We start from the raw sequence: 9,511 nt of genomic DNA, 5'->3' as shown, positions 1-9,511 counted from the left end.
CATATATTCAAGTAAATTCTTGTTCTACTTGTCACAAGCTTATTCACACTAAAGCATATTTCTCTCTAAGAGATCTAACCATTAGTTTTACCAGTCCATACTTCCCTTTAAAACATATAACACATTAGTTATGTTTACATACCAGGTAATAAACTATTGTTTCTGCGCCTTTGCACATGCGTTCCTTTCACATAGTTATTTTTCAAGAAATTAACATAGTTTTGTTAACATACAAAGAACACATCTCCATAACACAACGACTGTTCTTTGAGCATCCATTAGCTTATCCTAATAGCCCCTCTTTAGTATATGCAGTGCACATAATCTTTTAATAATACAAGTATGGGTTTTCAATATATTAGGAACACTATTCATATATATTTTTAAAGAAAGAACCACTATTTTGTTTCCAAGAAAACTCTCCTGGAATCCTTCATCCTCATACCTGAAGTATGCACTCTTTTACCAAAAAGAAACTACAGAAACGAATAACTATGTGCCTAAAAGCACGTCACTAGCTAACTTCCTCATGCATGTAATGCATTTTCAAAACAACAAAAGTTAGCTAGAACCATAAAGCATTTAACACAAGATTCACATGTAGTATTTCTAAAGAAATCTACATTTTTACTTTATGAGGTAAAACTACATATTTACCTAGCTCTTACATCCTTGCATTTTCTTCACATTCCTCATTGCATACTATTATGTTTATATTCTATCTATATTTGGTAAGAAATCTTTCAAAAGATACCCAAATAAAGCATACTTATATTTATATTTTCCCTTCCAGAAAGCGAGAAAGTTACTTATCTTGTTCATCGCAATCCACCTTGCCTCCATGCCTCCATCACCGTTGCTTTGGAAGCCAGCAAGAAGATAAAAGCCCAAAGTGTAGAATGTTTGCATGTCTTTGCCTCCAACCTCCACCGGAGGGGCACACAATGGCTGAAGGCAGAAGCTCGTGGCCATTGTTCACCTGAATCGGAGTCAAACGCTCCTGATAGAAACTTGCAGCGTTCACACTCTTCTGTCCAAGTTTCCTGCACACCCCAGCGTCTCGAACACAAGACTTGATGTTGTTCCAGCTTCCAGAGCTTTTGACGCGATGTTGCAGCCAGGTGGAGAAATCATGGAGCTTGTACTCCTCGAAGGCCGCCCGGACACAGAGTGGCCGTGGCCCTTCCCAGCCACTGCGAAGGCGAATATGATGAATGCCAGGTAAGCTACCAACAGTAGAAACATGAAGAATAGATAAAGCCACATGAGGGATGTCACTCTGAAACAAGCCCCCACAAAGCCTGCCAGAGATATTACCATGATGGCCGCCCCAATAATTATGACGGGCCATTGAAGAAACCTCAGGCAATCACCGCTATTTCTAGTGGCCAGCCATATCCCGGCGCCCACGATTGGGATCGACAATAAGAACGTCAAGAAAATTTATCAGCCCCACTATGCTGTTCGTAGCGTGATTCATGCTGCCCGTTTCTCTGACTCTTCTTCTTCTTTCTCAATGAAATGCTCTGCTCTCACTAAGATTCAAACTACGACCACTCTGGAACTCTGCAAAAGCGCTTTGCGCAGGCTGCGTTTCGAACTCTAGACCTGCTCTTCACTCGCTAGCGTACTAGAAAAACTCAGTCTGCTCATGCCCTTTTTCTTTTTACCAAGATCCCCTTTTCTTGATTTCCCCAAATCAGTTATCAAGAATTAGTTTGTAACTAATTCGTAACCTATTTCATAACAATTTGATTTATGTTGAGTTAATTACGTGAGGGATATGACATACTCCCCCCCTTAACAAGAACACCGTCCTCGGTGTTCATCTTTCGTCGGAACTTGATATTTTACTCGTGATATACCATCTAAACCACACAAAATGTGATCCTTCCTCTTTAAAATCAAAGTTGTCATTCCAAGAAATGACAACAAACAAAATAGTAATGATATAGTCATAAGAAATATCATTAGTTATAAGCATCAATAGTCATAAGCATTCGTAATTGCAAAAATATGCAACTTCTAATCGCCACCACTTGGCCCTTATTCATTCATAATAAACAATTCTCTGTGTCAACTTACCATTACTTACCATCTATTCTTGAAAATCATGAATACCTTCATGTAAGCATTTTAATAGTGGTTGGACAACTCTTCAACCCTCCATGGTAAGTAATTCCTGTAATATATGACTAACAAATTCAATCGCATTAGTCACTATATTTTGAGTCAAATGAAATACGTTTGACTAACAATCAATTGTGCAATGCTAGATGATTTCTAAATCACGGTACTTTTACAAGTACTTAAAGAGCACTAACACTAATCATCAAATGATAAATCACTGCTCACGTGCACACTGAGCGAATTCTCACTAAAGGCATCCGCAAAGTGCTTCTAGATGTACCAAAAGAGCACCTAGCTCCCTATTCATCAAAACAGTCAATCACTGCATCATTTGAAAATGGTCTTAGCCCCTACTAAGATGTTTACAAGATTAATAATATGATAAAGGAATTAAAATTTACAATAACTCCTTATTGAACATTAAACTCATTTCCTGTTGAATGTGCATAACACATTTCACACAACTATATATAGAATTTATTTTTAACATCACATACAATTGATTAGTTAATTTCTTTAGCCATGAGAACCATAATAGGCTAAAGAATTCCCAACCCATGGGAACTGGTTTCCACAACCAAGTCGAGTCATTTTCACATCCAGACAGTTTCTTTGATAGAGACCTTACCAGGTCTAACATGGAATTCCACTGGCCAACCAGCTCAAGAATTCCAGGGAGAGGAAATCTGGGCAGACAAGTACCATCAACCCCTCCGGGCAGGTAGCTGCCATCAACCCAACTCCGGGCAGACAAGTACCATCAACCCCTCCGGGCAGGTAATTGCCATCAACCCAAGGCATTCCAGCCTTCCACAATCCGGGCAGACAAGTACCATCAACCCCTCCGGGCAGGTAACTGTCATCAACCCAAGGCATTCAAGCCTTTCTCAATCCGGGCAGACAGGTACCATCAACCCCTCCAGGCAGGTAACTGTCATCAACCCAACTATCCGCAACTGTCTGGCATGTTAAATTTCTCTTTTATTACTCTTTCTCAAAGTAATTTACACAATGAACCATATGAACATTATTATTAGCACAACAAACATGCATGTACACCATGCATTTACACTTAACCCTCAACATGGGTCCACAACATCTAGATTGATGGGAACCATATCTATCATACACGTTGTATGCATGCAAATTTCCCAAATAACATAATTCATGCATATCATATAACATCATTCTTTCTCATTTATGATTGCATTTCACATTGCAGCAATTTATGTGATGAGTTTTCTTGTTGCCATTAAGCTACCACTACTTAATCCCATCAGCAACGTTAGTTATAAATATGCATCAGTTAACACGTATTCAATTTCCAAGAATTTTCATGCATACAATATTGTCATGTATAAAAGCATATGCAAATACTCATTAATGTATAAATGTCAACAACAGTTGAGTTAATACTCTCAGCATTCCCAATTTTGCCATAGTCTGTTGTTCCAATTCAAATCATCATTAATGGAGTATTATTTTACGTTTACTATGGCTAGCTTGGGTCATGCATTGTTAATGTAATTAAACATAATCTCTCTAACATACAAAGATCATAACTCTATATCATAATGACTAATCTTTGTGCATACCATTGCTTATCATATAAGCCTTTCACTAGAATACTACCATCATTTCATACAACAAACTACATACCTCTTTCTTAAAGGAAGTCATTTTAACCTTATTCTTCTATCTTCCCTTTCAGGGAATTATCAAAGATATCCATCTTTATGTATAAAAATCAAGATACAGAACAAGATTTACTTATCCATCCAAAATCAAGAAATCAACACAACTCATCTAGCAAGACAATCTCTTCAAAAGATTATTGTCTTCAAGAAAGTTAACATGATCACTTTCTCTATGTACACACAGAGTCATAATTCCAAAGTCACAATAGCTACCATTATGCAACATGTGTTCTCCTAACACAATTACTTTACTTCAATGCACATAGTTCTTTTCATGAAACAAGTAAGGATTTTGGCTCTTGTATGAACACTATTCTAATGTGTCTTTAAAGGGAAGAACCTCTATTTTTATTTTCAAGAAAATTCTCATAAAATCCTTTATCTTCATAAATGAAGTATGCACACTCTTAGAATGAAACTATATTTATGTATATATGTAATATACTCTTTCTTCAAAAGTTAGAAATGAATATCTATGTGCCTAGAAGCACATCTTTAGCTATCTTTATCATGCATGTAATGCATAATCATTTCACTAGAACTTAGAAACTAACTAGAATCATAATGCAATTAGCATATATATATTTTCCAAGAAACTTTTATCAAATGAAAATACATATTTTAATTCAAGAAAACTTGGCCACCTTTCATGCTATGTCCTCAGGACGTTTATATGCCTCATCTTCCTTTTCTCAAGAATATACTTTGGCTATATTTAGCAAGGATTTTGTTCCAAGAAAAATGACAAGAGACAAACATTTCTCACACAAGACTCACATGTAGTCCTTCTAGAACGAACTACCTATTTTCTTTACTAAGAAAAACATATAAAATAACCAATCTTTTACTGCAAGTATTATCATATTTTCTCTACCAAGAAAACATATAAACAATCAATCTTTACTGTAGAAATCAACCCCATGATATTTCCAACTATTTAATAAAACACAACTGATTATTCTCTATAAAGAATAGAGTTACTTATGTTTTCCTTGGTTCAACATGCATAACTAACAAATTAAACCACCCTTACCGGAAGCAATTACTCTACTTATGCAATTAGAAGCATAATCTCCTAAGTGTCACACATGCACCAGAGTTACCACTTGGTGCTATATGCAACAACTATCATAACACTACTATGTGACCATTCCAGAATAATGACTTCAAGGAGACATTACGAAAATCATTATCATCAACACACTATAGTTATCATTTTCCAACTCCTTAAGCATGGTCAAGGGAATACTCACATGCTCATCGAGAGCTATCTGGTCATCACCAGATTTAGTGATTCTTTTTCCCATCTCCGTCTGTCCTTACAACACGGTCTTCTTCCTTCTCCTTGCTTCTTTTCCTTTGGAAGCATCTATAGTTGGAGAAGGTAATTAGAGTTTACTGACAACTGTATTAACACAGGTAGTCTATTTATGAATAATTATCGCATGTAATTATACCATGAATGGGTCCTAGAAATGTTACCCACTGAACATGCCTCTACAATTAACTTCTCCCTGGACTGCAACATACATAAGAAATCCATCATTCCCATAGTAGAGATAAATTCAACCATCGTTAAATCGAGGCTCCAATGGTTTTTATCTCCCAACAAGTAATGATTAACATAAACACATACCATGCTAATGGATTTCACTTAATTAGAGGGTAATCATCATTAAATCTATTAAGACATAAGCATATACTATTCATCATGCATTCTCATGGTGAATAAAATTAAGAACTCCTCTCATAAACAACTGGACTATAGCACAGAGAGAGTAAAAATCTTCATACACACATTCCATGCATGTGACATCAATCAACCTTCACTTGTTTTCGAATTGTAATAATCTTAAGTCCAATTCAATTAATGCATATAAGTTCTATGGGTTAGTCACACAACACTAACCAATCTCAACTACCAATCGTCTTTATGCATCCATGACAAGACTGAATCAAAAGTTAGTTATGACAATCAAGTCTCGCAGCTTGACTCATTGCATGTTTTCAATATCTAAAGGGGTTCTTCTAATGTCCTTTTAAAACAATTTGTCATCCTATTCAAGGATGTTCCCCATAATTTATATTCATGCATTGACTTATTAAGTTTTGTTCATTGTAACTTCAATTTTGTTTAAAAAATGAATCATTGTTATTGCCATATTTGCAAAGTAAAAGTTGGTAGTTGATTGTCACTTTGTTCAATATTGTTCTAAGTGTAATGAGTACTCAATATTGTTCTTAGGTGTGACAAAAGTTTTCATTGTCTTTTATCCTCATCAAGAATCCAATGTTGTGAACGTAGTTATGCAACAACTTTATTACTTACTACTCAAAGCAGTTATAAACATGAATCACACCTATCGTGCCAAAAGTAGTGTACTACATAAATGAATATGTGAATGATTAAACTCATACCTGAGTTAATGCCTACTGATGGCGTACCTCAATATCCTTTCTGCTTACCAATTCCCAAAGGTGCCAGTACTGCAACCTTTAGCTCTGATACCACTTGTCACATACCCCGGTAACCTCGCATGTAAAAGGTAGGGAGTTAGAATTTTTATACAAATTACCACAAGTAATTATCCAATTCACAACTCCACATTCATCGTTAACCATTAGATATAAAGTTCATTAGTACATAAAGTAAATACAGTAAAGAACAGTAAGACACATAACCCTTAACATCTACTGCTGTAGTGTAATAACATAAACCGTCTAATGAACCTTGCATCCATTTCATGCTTTCCTTAACCATATTCATTAATCTCTTACTTGGGCATTATGAGTATCGCAACCAGTAAAGAATCATCATCATCAAGTATTCAACATCATCAAATTGACACAAAAGGAAATCACACCATTGAACACCGATGTACCCTGGAAATCCCGTAGGGTGAAAACCAGCAAACGTTTAATCTTATTATTAAACGCTCGTGAGGGTTTTCACCCCTCACTCAATGGCTAATAAGGGATTCCATCCCTTAACCATTGTTATTAAAATCATTACAATGAATTATCATTAAGCTATCACATAACTAGCTAAAAGCTAATACAGTTTTTCATGTAATCTTTTATTTACATACCGCCACAGACAACATCTCTTGTGGCATGATTTCTCTAGAAATGTACGATCCTACAACTTGAACTCATCTGCATGGACCAATAATCCTTTTCCTGCCATAATGTTAAACATCACTTTCCTTGGCACCAACCGCCATCGTTTCCTGTCAATGTAGTTGTCAACAAGCTTTGGCAACAATATTACATACATTATTAATCATTCATTAAGCAACCTCTAAAAGAAATCCTTTAACATCTACTCATCTGCATGAGCAAGCATGACATACTAATTAACTAGTACATATATTCAAGTAAATTCTTGTTCTACTTGTCACAAGCTTATTCACACTAAAGCATATTTCTCTCTAAGAGATCTAACCATTAGTTTTACCAGTCCATAGTTCCCTTTAAAACATATAACACATTAGTTATGTTTAAATACAGGTAATAAACTATTGTTTCTGCGCCTTTGCACATGCGTTCCTTTCACATAGTTATCTTTCAAGAAATTAACATAGTTTTGTTAACATACAAAGAACACATCTCCATAACACAACGACTGTTCTTTGAGCATCCATTAGCTTATCCTAATAGCCCCTCGTTAGTATATGCAGTGCACATAATCTTTTAATAATACAAGTAGGGGTTTTCAATATATTAGGAACACTATTCATATATATTTCTAAAGAAAGAACCACTATTTTGTTTCCAAGAAAACTCTCCTGGAATCCTTCATCCTTATACCTGAAGTATGCACTCTTTTACCAAAAAGAAACTACAGAAACAAATAACTATGTGCCTAAAAGCACGTCACTAGCTAACTCCCTCATGCATGTAATGCATTTTCAAAACAACAAAAGTTAGCTAGAACCATAAAGCATTTAACACAAGATTCACATGTAGTATTTCTAAAGAAATCTACATTTTTACTTTATGAGGTAAAACTACATATTTACCTAGCTCTTACATCCTTGCATTTTCTTCACATTCCTCATTGCATACTATTATGTTTATATTCTCTCTATATTTGGTAAGAAATCTTTCAAAAGATACCCAAATAAAGCATACTTATATTTATATTTTCCCTTCCAGAAAGTGAGAAAGTTACTTATCTTGTTCATCGCAATCCACCATGCCTCCATCACCATTGCTTTGGAAGCTAGCAAGAAGATAAAAGCCCAAAGTGTAGAATGTTTGCATGTCTTTGCCTCCAACCTCCACCGGAGGGGCACACAATGGCTGAAGGCAGAAGCTTGTGGCCATTGTTCACCTGAATCGGAGTCAAACGCTCCTGATAGAAACTTGCAGCATTCACACTCTTCTGTCCAAGTTTCCTGCACACCCCAGCGTCTCAAACACAAGACTTGATGTTGTTCCAGCTTCCAGAGCTTTTGACGCGATGTTGCAGCCAGGTGGAGAAATCATGGAGCTTGTACTCCTCGAAGGCCGCCCGGACACAGAGTGGTCATGGCCCTTCCCAGCCACTGCGAAGGCGAATATGATGAATGCCAGGTAAGCTACCAATAGTAGAAACATGAAGAATAGATAAAGCCACATGAGGGATGTCACTATGAAACAAGCCCCCACAAAGCCTGCCAGAGATATTACCATGATGGCCGCCCCAATAATTATGACGGGCCATTGAAGAAACCTCAGGCAATCACCGCTATTTCTAGTGGCCAGCCATATCCCAGCGCCCACGATTAGGATCGACAGTAAGAACGTCAAGAAAATTTATCAGCCCCACTATGCTGTTCGTAGCATGATTCATGCTGCCCGTTTCTCTGACTCTTCTTCTTCTTTCTCAATGAAATGCTCTGCTCTCACTAAGATTCAAACTATGGCCACTCTGGAACTCTGCAAAAGCGTTTTGCACAGGCTGCGTTTCGAACTCTAGACCTGCTCTTCACTCGCTAGCGTGCTAGAAAAACTCAGTCTGCTCATGCCCTTTTTCTTTTTACCAAGATCCCCTTTTCTTGATTTCCCCAAATCAATTATCAAGAATTAGTTTGTAACTAATTCGTAACCTATTTCATAACAATTTGATTTACGTTGAGTTAATTACGTGAGGGATATGACACATGTTAAGCTTTATTTTCTTTGCAGAAAAACCTCTAAAATAAATAGAACTATTATTTAAATTTTTTATCTTACTATCATCATTTCTACTAAACAAATATTTCTATAATATTTATTAAAGTTTGAATATTACTATATTAAAAAAATAAATAAAAATAAAAAATCTTTGTTAAGTTTATTAATCAACTCTATCCAAAAAGAAAAATAAATAAAATTCTATGTTAAGTTTATTAATCAACTCTATCCTAAAAACATTTAAAAGTTATTTTAGTTTATTAATCAACTCTATTATAAAAACATTTAAAAGTTAAAAAATAATTATGAAAATTTACAAATAAGTTTGCATTAGTTGTTTTATGCCATGCCATGCCATCTCGCATGGAGGAAGACGCCCATGCCCATTTTTTTGCTAATTTTCTTTGTTAAATTAGAGGCACTAGCATGAAAATTTTATTTGTTAAGTGTCCAATTCATCCCTTAGTGTCCATCTCGTGTCCTTCCCATCTCCACAACGTAGCCCCATCCACCAGCTCCCAGGG

General features: G+C 35.9%; 2 pseudogenes; both read right to left on the bottom strand.

Moving 5' to 3' along the window:
* Window positions 1–850: 850 nt before the first annotated feature.
* LOC149193398 (tetraspanin-3 pseudogene) lies at window positions 851–1,642 on the bottom strand (annotated as a pseudogene).
* Window positions 1,643–8,200: 6,558 nt separating this feature from the next.
* On the bottom strand, window positions 8,201–8,809 carry LOC149193397 (tetraspanin-3 pseudogene; annotated as a pseudogene).
* Between the last annotated feature and the right edge of the window lie 702 nt (window positions 8,810–9,511).

Source organism: Pinus tabuliformis, chromosome 2_2, assembly GCF_031772625.1.
Source record: "Pinus tabuliformis cultivar Carrire ecotype Pingquan chromosome 2_2, CPIR1, whole genome shotgun sequence".
Classification (NCBI taxonomy): domain Eukaryota; kingdom Viridiplantae; phylum Streptophyta; class Pinopsida; order Pinales; family Pinaceae; genus Pinus; species Pinus tabuliformis.
This window is presented reverse-complemented; position numbering and strand designations above follow the sequence as displayed.